Source organism: Triticum urartu, chromosome 3A (assembly GCF_056163025.1).
Source record: "Triticum urartu cultivar PI428250 chromosome 3A, HENAU_Tu73, whole genome shotgun sequence".
Classification (NCBI taxonomy): domain Eukaryota; kingdom Viridiplantae; phylum Streptophyta; class Magnoliopsida; order Poales; family Poaceae; genus Triticum; species Triticum urartu.
Window position 1 is genome coordinate 327,653,345 of NC_141875.1, and position 15,267 is coordinate 327,668,611.

Here is a 15,267-nt window from a genome sequence, read left to right on the forward strand (position 1 = left end):
AATTGAGTTTTTCTCCTCAGTTTGCAGGCTAAGAAAATCATCGGAGGTCTCATACCTCTTGACGTGGGCACGAGCCTGAAATCCCAATTTCAGCCCTCGAAAAATCTCATATGTTTCGCGAAGTTTCAAAACGTCTTCGGTGCCTCAACTCTAAACCGTTTAACTGAACTATCACGTAGTTATCAAAATGTGTATGTCAGATGTTCGCAACATCCACAGACAACGTTCGAGGTTCAGCACACTGAGCGGTGCATTAAGGACATAAGCCTTCTATGAAGCAATGAGGACAATCCTCAGTTTACGGACCTAGTCCGCATAATTGCTACTATCAACTTTCAACTAAATTTTCTCTAGGAACATATCTAAACAGTAGAACTGAAGCGTGTGCTACGACATAATTTGCGAAGACCTTTCGACTATGTTCAGGATAATTAAGTTCATCTTATGAACTCCCACTCAGATAGACATCCCTCCAGTCATCTAAGTGATTACATGATCCGAGTCGACTAGGACGTGTCCGATCATCACGTGAGACGGACTAGTCAACATCGGTGAACATCTTCATGTTGATCGTATCTACCATACAACTCATGCTCGACCTTTCGGTCTCTTGTGTTCCGAGGCCATGTCTGTACATGCTAGGCTCGTCAAGTCAACCTAAGTGTTTCGCGTGTGTTCCGAGGCCATGTCTGTACATGCTAGGCTCGTCAACACCCGTTGAATCGAACGTAAGAATCTATCACACCCGATCATCACGTGGTGCTTCGAAACAACAAACTATCGCAACGGTGCACAGTTAGGGGGAACACTTTCTTGAAATTATTATGAGGGATCATCTTATTTACTACCGTCGTTCTAAGAAAAATAAGATGTATAAACATGATAAACATCACATGTAATCAAATAGTGACATGATATGGCCAATATCATATTGCTCCTTTTGATCTCCATCTTCGGGGCTCCATGATCATCATCGTCACCGGCATGACACCATGATCTCCATCATCATGATCTCCATCATCGTGTCTTCATGAAGTTGTCTCGCCAACTATTACTTCTACTACTACAGCTAACGGTTAGCAATAAAGTAAAGTAATTACATGACGTTTATGTTGACACGCAGGTCATAAATAAATCAAGACAACTCCTATGGCTCCTGCCAGTTGTCATACTCATCGACATGCAAGTCGTGATTCCTATTACAAGAACATGATCATCTCATACATCACATATATCATTCATCACATCCTTTGGCCATATCACATCACATGGCATACCCTGCAAAAACAAGTTAGACGTCCTCTAATTGTTGTTTGCATGTTTTACGTGGCTGCTATGGGTTTCTAGCAAGAACGTTTCTTACCTACGCAAAGACCACAACGTGATATGCCAATTGCTATTTACCCTTCATAAGGACCCTATTCATCGAATCCGATCCGACTAAAGTGGGAGAGACAGGCACCCGCTAGCCACCTTATGCAACTAGTGCATGTCAGTCGGTGGAACCAGTCTCACGTAAGAGTACGTGTAAGGTCGGTCCGGGCCGCTTCATCCCACGATGCCGCCGAATCAAGATTGGACTAGTAACGGTAAGCATATTGAACAAAATCAACGCCCACAACTACTTTGTGTTCTACTCGTGCATAGAAACTACGCATAGACCTAGTCATGATGCCACTGTTGGGGAACGTAGCAATAATTCAAAATTTTCCTACGTGTCACCAAGATCAATCTATGGAGTCATCTAGCAATGAGGGAGGAGTGGATCTACATACCCTTGTAGATCGCGCGCGGAAGCGTTCAAGAGAACGGGGTTGATGGAGTCGTACTCGTCATGATCCAAATTACCGATGATCCTAGCGCCGAATGGACGGCACCTCCGCGTTCAACACACGTACGGAGCAGCAACGTCTCCTCCTTCTTGATCCAGCAAGGGGGGAGGAGAGGTTGATGGAGATCCAGCAGCATGACGGTGTGGTGGTGGAAGTAGCGGGATTCTAACAGGGCTTCGCCAAGCGCTGCGGGAGGAGAGAGATGTGTCACGGGAGGGAGAGGGAGGCGCCAGGGCTTGGATGCGGCTTCCCTCCCTTCCCCCCACTATATATAGGGCCAAGGGAGAGGGGGGCGCAGCCTTGGCCCTTCCTCCAAGGAAGGGTGCGGCTAGGGAGGAGTCCCTCCTCCCCAAAGCACCTAGGAGGTGCCTTCCCCCTTTAGGACTCTTCCTTTCCTTATCTCTTGGCGCATGGGCCTCTTGGGGCTGGTGCCCTTGGCCCATATAGGCAAAGGCGCACACCCCTACAGCCCATGTGGCCCCCCGGGGCAGGTGGCCCCACCCGGTGGACCCCCGGGACCCTTCCGGTGGTCCCGGTACAATATCGGTGACCCCGAAACTTGTCCCGATGGCCGAAATAGCACTTCCTATATATAATTCTTTACCTCCGGACCATTCCGGAACTCCTCGTGACGTCCGGGATCTCATCCGGGACTCCGAACAGCATTCGGGTTACCGCATACTAATATCTCTATAACCCTAGCGTCACCGAACCTTAAGTGTGTAGACCCTACGGGTTCGGGAACCATGCAGACATGACCGAGACGTTCTCCGGTCAATAACCAACAGCGGGATCTGGATACCCATGTTGGTTCCCACATGTTCCATGATGATCTCATCGGATGAACCACGATGTCGAGGATTCGATCAATCCCGTATACAGTTCCCTTTGTCTATCGGTACGATACTTGCCCGAGATTCGATCGTCGGTATCCCGATACCTTGTTCAATCTCGTTACCGGCAAGTCTCTTTACTTGTTCCGTAACATATCATCCCGTGATCAACTCCTTGGTCACATTGTGCACATTATGATGATGTCCTACCGAGTGGGCCTAGAGATACCTCTCCGTTTACATGGAGTGACAAATCCCAGTCTCGATTCGTGCCAACCCAACAGACACTTTCGGAGATACCCGTAGTGTACCTTTATAGCCACCCAGTTACATTGTGACATTTGGCACACCCAAAGTATTCCTACGGTATCCGGGAGTTGCACAATCTCATGGTCTAAGGAAATGATACTTGACATTAGAAAAGCTTTAGCATACGAACTACACGATCTAGTGCTATGCTTAGGATTGGGTCTTGTCCATCACATCATTCTCCTAATGATGTGATCTCGTTATCAACGACATCCAATGTCTATGGTCAGGAAACCGTAACCATCTATTGATCAACGAGCTAGTCAACTAGAGGCTTACTAGGGACATGGTGTTGTCTATGTATCCACACATGTATCTGAGTTTCCTATCAATACAATTATAGCATGGATAATAAACGATTATCATGAACAAGGAAATATAATAATAACTAATTTGTTATTGCCTCTAGAGCATATTTCCAACAGAGGCCTGGTTCAATCTTTTCCTTCCGGAGCATGCATATGCATAGCATAGCGCATCCCGCATATCATGCCATGTTTTGCATCATGTTGCTTGCGCATTGCACCCTGGTTAATTGTGATTTCCTTTGCTTGTGTTCTTGCTTTGGGTAGAGCAGGGAGACGAGTTCGTGATCGAGGAACCCGTTGAGTACGCTTACGAGGATCAAGCTTACGTCAACTTGGAGAACTTTGCAGGCAAGATGACCATACCCTCGAAATCACATCTATCTTTGCTTGCTAGTTGCTCGCTCTATTGCTATGCCGCGATACCTACCACTTGCTATATAATGCCTCCCGTATTGCCATGTCAAACCTCTAACCCACCTTGTCCTAGCAAACCGTTGTTTGGCTATGTTACCGCTTTGCTCAGCCCCTCTTATAGCGTTGCTAGTTGCAGGTGAAGATGGAGTTTGTTCCTTGTGGGAACATGATTATTGTTGGGATATCATTACTATTATATCTTGTTTCCTTTAATGTGTCTATATACTTGGTAAAGGGTGGAAGGCTCGGCCTTATGCCTGGTGTTTTGTTCCACTCTTGCCGCCCTAGTTTCCGTCATATCGGTGTTATGTTCCTTGATTTTGCGTTCCTTACGCGGTTGGGTTATAATGGGAACCCCTTGACAGTTCGCCTTGAATAAAACTCCTCCAGCAAGGCCCCAACCTTGGTTTTACCATTTTCCACCTAAGCCTTTTTCCCTTGGGTTTGGCGGACTCAAGGGTCATCTTTATTTTAAACCCCTGGGCCAGTGCTCCTCTGAGTGTTGGTCCAACTTGTCAGCCGCCGGTGGCCACCAGGGGAAACTCTGGGTTGGCCTACCGGAAGTTTGGACAATCTGGTGTGCCGTGAGAACGAGATATGTGCAGGTCCTATTGGGATTTGTCGGCACATCCGGGTGGCTTTGCTGGTCTTGTTTTACCATTGTCGAGATGTCTTGTAACCAGGATTCCGAGTCTGATCGGGTCGTCCAGGGAGAAGGAATATCCTTCGTTGACCATGAGAGCTTATGATGGGCTAAGTTGGGACACCCCTGCAAGGTTTTGAACTTTCGAAAGCCGTGCCTGTGGTTATGGGCAGATGGGAATTTGTTAATTTCCGGTTGTAGAGAACTTGAAACTTAACTTATTTAAAATGAATCAATAGCGTGTGTAGCCGTGATGGTCTCTTTTCGGCGTAGTTCGGGAAGAGAACACGGTCTCGTGTTATGTTTGAACATAAGTAGTTCCAGGATCACTTCTTGATAATGATAGCTTATCGACCATGCTTTGCTTCTCTTCTCGCTCTCATTTGCGTAAGATAGCCACCATATATGCTAGTGCTTGCTGCAGATCCACCTCACTACCTTTTCCTACCCATAAGCTTAAATAGTCTTGATCGCGAGGGTGTGAGATTGCTGAGTCCCCGTGACTCAAGATTACTTCCAAAACCAGATGCAGGTGCCGATGATGCCAATGTAGGGGACGCGACCGAACTCAAGTGGGAGTTCGACGAGGATTCAAGACGTTATTATGTTTCCTTTCCGGACGATCAGTAGTGGAGCCCAGTTGGGGCGATCGGGGATCTTTTGCATTAGGGGTTGTCTTTCTTTATTTGGTTCTGTAGTCAAACCTTGATTGTATCTGGATGATGTAATGCTATATTTATGTTTTGTGTGAAGTGGCGATTGTGAGCCAATTCTTTATCTCTATCTTATTCAATACATGGGATGTGTAAAGATTACCCCTCTTGCGACATGCCTACTATGTGGTTATGCCTCTAAGTCTTGCTCCAACACGTGGGAGATATAGCCGCATCGTGGGTGTTACAGTTGTTTTCAGCAGAACTACCGTGGTGTCGTTTTTTGTGCAGAAACAAAAGTTCTCGAAATAGGCTGAAAATTTATGGTGGTTGTTTATGGACCAAAAAAGACCCTCAAAGCACAAGAGCTGGGCCAGGAAGTGGATGAGGAGTCCACAGGCCCTCTAGGCGCGCCCTACCACTGGGAGGGGGCTCCGGGCTTGTGGTCACCTCCGGCACCCCCTTGACATGAGACCGACGCCAAACATTCTTATAAATACCCAAACCTCCAAAAGGAACCCTATATCGGAAGTTCCACCGACGCAAGCCTCTATATCCATTAAAAACCATCCGGGAGCCCGTTTCGGCACCCTGCCGGAGGGGGAAACCATCACCGGAGGCCATCTTCATCATCCCGGTGGTCACTATGATGAGGAGGGAGTAGTTCACCCTCGGGACTGAGGGTATGTACCAGTGATACTCTCCGTCGTATCTATAATTTTTGATTGTTCCATGCCAATATTATACAACTTTCATATACTTTTGGCAACTTTTTATACTATTTTTGGGACTAACATATTGATCCAGTGCCCAGTGCCAGTTCCTGTTCGTTGCATGTTTTTTGTTTCGCAGTAAATCGATATCATACGGAGTCCGAACGGGATAAAAACTGACAGAGAATTTTTTTGGAATATACGTGATTTTTGGGAAGAAAAATCCACGCGAGACGATGCCCGAGGGGGCCACGAGGCAGGGGGCGCAACCCAGGGGGGCAGGCGCGCCCTTGACCCTCGTGGCCACCTCGTAAGGCAGTTGATACCCTTCTTTGGCCACAAGAAAGCTAATATCCGGATAGAGATCGTGTTAAAATTTCAGCCCAATCGAAGCTACGAATCTCCGGGAATATAAGAAACGGTGAAAGGGCAGAATCAGAAAACGCAGAAACGGAGAGAGACTAAGAAACAGATCCAATCTTGGAGGGGCTCTCGCCCCTCCCATGCCATGGAGACGAAGGACCAGAGGGGAAACCCTTCTCCAATCTAGGGAGGAGGTCAAGGAAGAATGAGGAGGAGGGAGGCTCTCTCCCCTTCGCTTCTGGTGGCACCAGAGTGCCACCGGGGGCCATCATCATCACCGCAATCTTCACCAACAACTTCACCACCATCATCACCAACTCTTCCCCCGCCCATCTATGCAGTGGTTACCTCTCTTTTACCCGCTGTAATCTCTACTTAAACATGGTGCTCAACGCTATATATTATTTCCCAATGATGTATGACTATCCTATGATGTTTGAGTAGATCCGTTTTGTCCTATGGGCTATTTGATGATCAAGATTGGTTTGAGTTGCATGTTTTATTATTGGTGCTATCCTATGGTGCTCTCCATGTCGTGCAAGCATGAGGGATCCCCGCTGTAGGTTGTTGCAATATGTTCATGATTCGCTTATAGTGGGTTGCGTGAGTGACTGAAACACAAACTCGAGTAAGGGGGTTGTTGCGTATGGGATAAAGAGGACTTGATGCTTTAATGCTATGGTTGGGTTTTACCTTAATGATCTTTAGTAGTTGCGGATGCTTGCTAGAGTTCCAATCATAAGTGCATATGATCCAAGTAGAGAAAGTATGTTAGCTTATGCCTCTCCCTCAAATAAAACTGCAATAAAGATTACCGGTCTAGTTATCGATTGCCTAGGGACAAATAACTTTCTCGTAACAACAAGCTCTCTACTAAACCTAACTTAGTTGTGTCTTTATCTAAATAGCCCCTAATTTTTATTTACGTAATATTTATTATCTTGCAAATCTATCAACCAACACCTACAAAATACTTCTAGTTTCATACTTGTTCTAGGTAAAGCGAACGTCAAGCGTGCGTAGAGTTGTATCGGTGGTCGATAGAACTTGAGGGAATATTTGTTCTGCCTTTAGCTCCTCGTTGGGTTCGACAATCTTACTTATCGAAAATTGTTGCGATCCCCTATACTTGTGGGTTATCAAGACCTTTTTCTGGTGCCATTGCCGGGGAGCCATAGCGTGGGGTGAATATTCTCGTGTGTGCTTGTTTGCTTTATCACTAAGTAATTTTTATTTGCTGTTCTTAGTTGTTTTCTATCTTTAGTTATGGGTAGGAAACGCAAAATACCAAAAAAATTAGTTGTACCTACCGAACCAATGGTTGAAGAACCACTCAAAATCTATCACACTCCTGAAGCTTATTACTTGGATCATCATCGATCCCTATGTGCTCGTGCTGAAACCCCAACTATCTTAGTTGAGGGAAAATCTTTAGATGAGGATGCTTGTTATGTGCGAGACAACATATCTGAAAAAGGGAAACGTTTACTGGATCAAATTCATCATTTGCAATGCTATGCTGGGAATTTATGCGAAATATATGATTACACTTGTTGTTCTGAAGACCCTAAGAAACACCTTCCCTACCAATGTTTGTTTAGTGATAATGGAATCATATCTTCTTATGCAAAGGGTGTTTATAATTACTATGATGTTCAACAAATTGAAGAATTTGTTGCTTCTAAGGGTGCTTATGAAATTGCTTCTTTGATTGAAAAGTATGATGCTACTCTTTACAAGTCTGAAAATATTGCCATACTTGAATATTGTTACGAGAATTATGCTTCTAATGCCTATGTTGAACCATATATCAAGGTCTCCTCCGATGTCCAAAAAGAGATTAATATTTTGCAGGAGTCTATGGAAGAAGAAATTGATGAAACTGTGAGCTCACTGGATGAAAAAAATGATGAGGAGAGCGAAGAACAAAAGGAGGAAGAGCGGATTAGCTACCCGTGCCCACCTTCTAATGAGAGTAACTCTTCAACTCATACATTGTTTAATTTCCCTTCGTGCTTACCGAAGGATGATTGTCATGATCCCGTTGATTCTCTTGAAATATCCCTTTTTTGATGATGCTTTCTATGCTTATGACCAAGATGCCAATATGAATTATTCTTATGGAGATGAATTTGCTATAGTTCCTTATGTTAAACCTGAAATTATTGCTATTGACCCACGCAAGATAGTCCTATTATCTTTTTGAATTCTCCCGACTACACTATATCAGAGAAGTTTGCACTTATCAAGGATTATATTAATGGGTTGCGTTTTACTATTACACATGATAATTTTGATGAATATAATATGCATGTGCTTGCTGCTCCTACTTGCAATTATTATGAGAGAAGAACTATATCTCCACCTCTCTATGTTTCCAATAAGATAAAATTGCAAGAAACTGTTTATACTATGCATTGGCCTTTACTTTGTGTGCATGAATTGTTGTTTTATGACATGTCGATGCATAGGAAGGGAGTTAGACTTCGTTGTTGCATGATATATGTTACTTTTTGCTCACTACTAAATTATAAATCATTGTTAATTAAAATTGGCTTTGATATACCGTGGGATCAGGATGGATTCATTACTTGAGCACTATATGCCTAGCTTAATGGATTTAAAGAAAGCGCTGCCAGGGAGACAACCCAGAAGTTTTAGAGAGTCATTTATTTCTGTTGAGTGCTTTCATATAGTTTAAAAACAACAAAAATAAAGAGGGGGAACCCAAAACTTTTTCAAAAAGGGAAGTGAAAGTGAGAAAGACAAGCATTATTGAAGTGGGAGAGCTCCTCGAACTTTGTTCATGCTCATGGCAAATTTGTGAATCTTGATTACAGAAAATTTTCAACAAAAATAATTATCCCCTTGTACAATTCCATTGTATTATAAAAATAATGTTCCAAGGTTTGCCTTTAGGATGTTTACATTTGCTTGATGGTCTGTACGGTGCAGGACAGAAACTTTGGTTGTAGTGCGCGATTTTACATTTTTAGCTGGAACATCAAATGGTTCTGATTCTTTTTGCACTGTCTTTCTATAAAAAAAAATTTCCTAATTTTTTCATAATTGTTCAAGTATTAGAAGTATGGTGAATGTTTAGATTGTTACAGACTATTCTGTTTTAGACAGATTCTGTTTTGGATGCATAGTTTGCTTGTTTTGATAAAACTAACGATTTATATCAGTGTATTAAGCCATGGAAAAGTTATATTACAGTAGAGACAATGTAAAAACAAAATATGAATTGGTTTGCAAAAGTACTTAGAGTAGTGATTTGCTTTATTATACTAACAGATCTTACCGAGTTTTCTGTTGAAGTTTCGTGTGGATGAAGTGTTCGATGATCGAGAAAGTCTCGATGTGAGAAGAAGGAAGAGAGGCAAGAGCTCAAGCTTGGGTATGCCAGAGGCACCCTAAGTAAATATTCAAGGAGACTCAAGCATCTAAGCTTGGGGATTCCCCGGAAGGCATCCCCTCTTTCTTCAACAAATATCGGTATGTTTCCGGATTCGTTTCGTTCATGCGATATGTGCAAATCTTGGAGCGTCTTTTGCATCTAGTTTTCACTTTTATTTTATGCAACATGCTGGTATGAGATATTCCTTGGTTGATTTATAGAATGCTCTTTGCACTTCACTTATATCTTTTGAGTATGGCTTTATAGAATGCTTCATGTGCTTTACTTATATCATTTGAAGTTTGGATTGCATGTTTCTCTTTACATAGAAAACCGCCATTTGTAGAATGCTCTTTTGCTTCACTTATATTTGTTAGAGCGTGGGCATATCTTTTGTAGAAAGATTTAAACTCTCTTGCTTCACTTATACCTATTTAGAGAGATGACAGGAACTGGTCATTCACATGGTTAGTCATAAAATCCTACATAAAACTTGTAGATCACTGAATATGATATGTTTGATTCCTTGCAATAGTTTTGCGATATAAAGATGGTGATATTAGAGTCATGCAAGTGGGTAGTTGTGGATTAGTAGAAATACTTGTGTTGGGGTTTGTGATTCCCGTAGCATGCACGTATGGTGAACCGTTATGTAACGAAGTCGGAGCATGATTTACTTATTGAATGTCTTCCTTATGAGTGGCCGTCGGGGACGAGCGATGGTCTTTTCCTACCAATCTATCCCCCTAGGAGCATGCGTGTAGTACTTTGTTTCGATGACTAATAGATTTTTGCAATAAGTATGTGAGTTCTTTATGACTAATGTGGAGTCCATGGATTATACGCACTCTCACCCTTCCACCATTGCTAGCCTCTCTAGTATCACGAAACTTTCGCCGATACCATAAATCCACCATATACCTTCTTCAAAACAGCCACCATACCTACCTATCATGGCATTTCCATAGCCATTCCGAGATATATTTCCATGCAACTTCCATCATCATCATATACATGACTTGAGCATTCATTGTCATATTGCTTTACATGATGTTTTCATGGCTTGTCCGTTTTTTGATGTCATTGATACGCTAGATCGTTGCACATCCCGGTACACCGCCGGAGGCATTCATATAGAGTCATATCTTTGTTCTAGTATCGAGTTGTAATACTGAGTTATAAGTAGATAAAAGTGTGATGATCATCATTATTAGAGCATTGACCCAGTGAGGAAAGGATGATGGAGACTATGATTCCCCCACAAGTTGGGATGAGACTCCGGACGAACAAACTATAAAAAGTAAAAAAAAATAAAGGCCAAAAAAATAGAAGGCCCAAAAAAATAAAATAATAATAATAATAATAATGAGAGAAAAAGAGAGAAGGAGCAATGTTACTATCCTTTTACCACACTTGTGCTTCAAAGTAGCACCATGTTCTTCATATAGAGAGTCTCTTGAGTTATCACTTTCATATACTAGTGGGAATTTTCATTATAGAACTTGGCTTGTATATTCCGATGATGGGCTTCCACAAACGCCAGAGGTCTTCATGAGCAAGCAAGTTGGATGCACACCCACATAGTTTCAGTTTGAGCTTTCATACACTTGTAGCTCTAGTGCATCCGTTGCATGGCAATCCCTACTCACTCACATTGATATCTATTGGTGGGCATCTCCATAGCCCGTTGATACGCCTAGTTGATGTGAGACTATCTTCTCCTTTTGTCTCCTCCACAACCACCATTCTATTCCACCTATAGTGCTATGTCCATGGCTCACGCTGATGTATTGCGTGAAAGTTGAAAAGGTTTGAGAATGTCAAAAGTATGAAACAATTGCTTGGCTTGTCATCGGGGTTGTGCATGATGTGAATATTTTGTGTGGTGAAGATGGAGCATAGCCAGACTATATGATTTTGTAGGGATAACTTTCTTTGGCCATGTTGTGTTAGAAGAAGAAGTCAATAAAATGTTTGGCACTAAGCCTTTCAATGACGAGCATGATTACAATGTTATTAGTATGAATTCTTTGAATATCCATCATGCTAATGATATGCAAAGCCATAAGCTTGGGGATGCTATGTTTGATGAGGATGATATTTTTAGTCTCCTGAGTTTTGATGAGCAGATTTATTACGATGAAAGCATGCCTCTTATTTATGATGATTATCATGATGACATGTATGCTACAAAGAGTAATGATAACCATGAAACTTTTCATCGTGATTTTAACCAAGTATCTCATGATAGCTATTTTGTTGAATTTGCTCCTCCCGCTACTATGAATGAGAAGAACTTTGCTTATGTGGAGAGTAGTAAAATTTCTATGCTTGTGGATCATGAAAAGAATGCTTTATGTGATAGTTATATTATTGAATTCATTCATGATGCTACCGAAAATTATTATGAGAGAGGAAGATATGCTTTTACATATCTCAATAATATCAAGTTTCCTCTATATGTGTTGAAAATCTTGAACTTTTGCTTGTTTTACCTTCCTATACTAGTTGATTCTTCCTCCCATAAATCGTTTGCTCACAAAATCCCTATGCATAGAAAGTGTGTTAGGCTTAAATGTGCTTGCCATGTGATTCATGATGCTCTATTTGTGTTTCAATTATTTACTTCTTTGTGATCATCATTGAAATTATCATGCCTAGCTAAAAGGCATTAAAGAAAAGCGCTTGTTAGGAGACAACCCAAAATTTACCCCAACTATTTTTGTGTGTTCACATGATTAGGCTACTGTAGTAATCATGTTTTATAGCTTTTGTTTCAATAAAATGCCAAGTAAGACCTCTGGGATTGTCTATGGTGATAGTTGATTTGATCTTGCTGGAAAACATAAACTTCTCTGCTCATTGCCATAATTTTAGAAATTCACAGTGTGACTTGATCTGAATGTTTTACACAAGATTGATATACAAATTTCCTAGATTGTCCTAATTTTTTATAATTTTTGGAGTTACAGAAGTATACGAAGTTTCTAGATTACTACAGATTGTTCTGTTTTTGACAGATTATGTTTTCTATGTGTTATTTGCTTATTTTGATGGATCTATGAGTAGTATCGGAGGCTATAAACCATGGAGAAGTTGGAATACAGTAAATATAACACCAATATAAATTTGGAATGAGTTCACAACAATATCTAAGTGGTGATTTGCTTTATTATACTAATGGAGCTTACGAGTTTTCTTTTAAGTTTTGTGTTGTGAAGTTTTCATGTTTTGGGTAAAGTTTTGATGGACAATGGAATACGAAGTGGCAAGAGCCTAAGCATGGAGATGCCCAAGGCACCCCAAGGTAACATTCAAGGACAACCAAGAATCTAAGCTTGGGGATGCCCCGGATGGCATCCCCTCTTTCGTCTTCAATCCATCGGTAAATTTACCTGAGGCTACATTTTTATTCACCACATGATATGTGGTTTGCTTGGAGCGTCATTTTATTTTGTTGATATTTGCTTGCTGCTAGTCAGAATAATGTTTTTCATCTTTTAGTTCAATAAAAAGATAAGTATAGCCTTTACCATGCTTATTTTGCAAGTCTATATGTTGTTGTTTTGAAAGCAGAAAGTTTTTTATCATTGTCTGAATTCTTCTAGAAAGTTAGAACGTGATAAAATCCTGAATTTTTTACACAATGAGTAACAAAAAAATTTCTATAGTGTGGTACTTTATCAAAATTTTTGGATTTAGAGAAGTATAAATATTATTGCATTATTTACAGACTTTTCTGTTTAGACAGATTGTTGTTATGTTTGCATTGTTTGCATATGTTTTCTTGTTTAATGATTCTATTTGAGGATATGAGTGTTAAATATCCAGAGGCATTTAATATGCAATGTTAAATAATAATTTTAATGATTTGCTACAGTAGAGAATGATAAGGTTATTGCATTGATTTATACTAACTTATCTCACGAGTTCTTGTTGAGTTTTGTGTGGATGAAGTTTTTAAGATTTAGGGAAACCGTGATATAAAAGGAATTAAGAAGACACAAAAGCTCAAGCTTGGGGATGCCCAACGCATCCCTAATTAATCTTTCAAGAAGTCTCAAGCAGCTTGGCATCCCACCTTTCTTCTTCAACAATGATCTGTTAGTTTGGTTGAACCTAAGTTTTTGCATCTGCACATGATATGTGATATCCTTGGACTATCATTTTATTATCTTTTGTTTGCTATTTGAATAAAATGCATAAGATCTGAAATTTCTAAATGGGCGAGAGTCTTTAAATAGCTACATAATTATTCAACTACTCATTGCTCTTCACTCATACCTTTTGGAGTAGTTTGTCATTTACTCTCGTGCTTCACTTATATCTTTTTGAGAGTCTTATAAATAGTATGGCAGTTTGCTTAGGTTATGAATTTAGTCCTCATATGATGGGTATTCAAGAGGGATATAATAAAAACTTTCATGAAGAGCATTTAATATATGAGAAGTTTGATTCCTTGCAATTGTTTTGAGATATAAAGATGGTGATATTAGAGTTATGCTAGTGAGTAATTGTGGATTGGTAGAAATATTGTTTTAAAGTTTGTGATTCCCATAGCATGCACGTATGGTGAACTATTATGTGATGAAGTCGGAGCATGATTTATTTTTTGATTGTCATCCTTATGAGTGGCGGTCAGGGACGAGCGATGGTCTTTTCCTACCAATCTATCCCCTAGGAGCATGCGTGTAGTACTTTGTTTTGATGGCTAATAGATTTTTGGAATAAGTATGTGAGTTCTTTATGACTAATGTTGAGTTCGTGGATTATACGCACTCTCACCCTTCCAGCATTGCTAGCCTCTCTAGTACCGCACAACTTTCGCCGGTGCATTAAACCCACCATATACCCTTCCTCAAAACAGCCACCATACCTACCTATTATGGCATTTCCATAGCCATTCCGAGATATATTGCCATGCAACTTCCACCGTTCTGATTATTACGACACATACCATCATTGGCATATTGCTTTGCATGATCATGTAGTTGGCATAGTATTTGTAGCTTGGCCACTGTTCATATTTTTTATACATGTCACTCTTGATCATATCGAGTCATATTTTGTTCTAGTATCGAGTTGTAATTCTTGAGTTGTAAGTAAATAAAAGTGTGTTGATCATCATTATTAGAGCATTGTCCCATATGAGGAAAGGATGCGGAGGCTATTATTCCCTCACAAGCTGGGATGAGACTCTAGACATAAAAAATAAGAAGTAAGAAGAGCCCAAAGAGCCCAAACAAAAAATGCGAGAAAAAGAGAGAAGGGACAATTTTACTATCCTTTTTCCAGACTTGTGCTTCAAAGTAGCACCATGTTCTTCATGATAGAGAATCTCCTATTTTACCACTTTCATATACTAGTGGGAATTTTTCATTATAGAACTTGGCTTGTATATTCCAATGATGGGTTCCTCAAATTGCCCTAGGTATTCATGAGCAAGCAAGTTGGATGCACACCCACTTAGTTTTTATTTTGAGCTTTCATACACGTATAGCTCTAGTGCATCCGTTGCATGGAAATCCCTCCTCACTTGCATCGATATCAATTGATGGGCATCACCATAGCCCATTAATTTGCCTAGTTGATGTGAGACTTTCTCCTTCATTTTGTCTTCTCCACAACGACCATATTCTATTCCACCTATAGTGTTATATCCATGGCTCACGCCCATGTATTGCGTGAAAGTTGAAAAAGCTTGAGAACATTAGAAGTATGAAACAATTGCTTCGCTTGTCATCGGGGTTGTGCATGATGAAATATTTTGTGTGATGAAGATAGAGCATAGCCAGACTA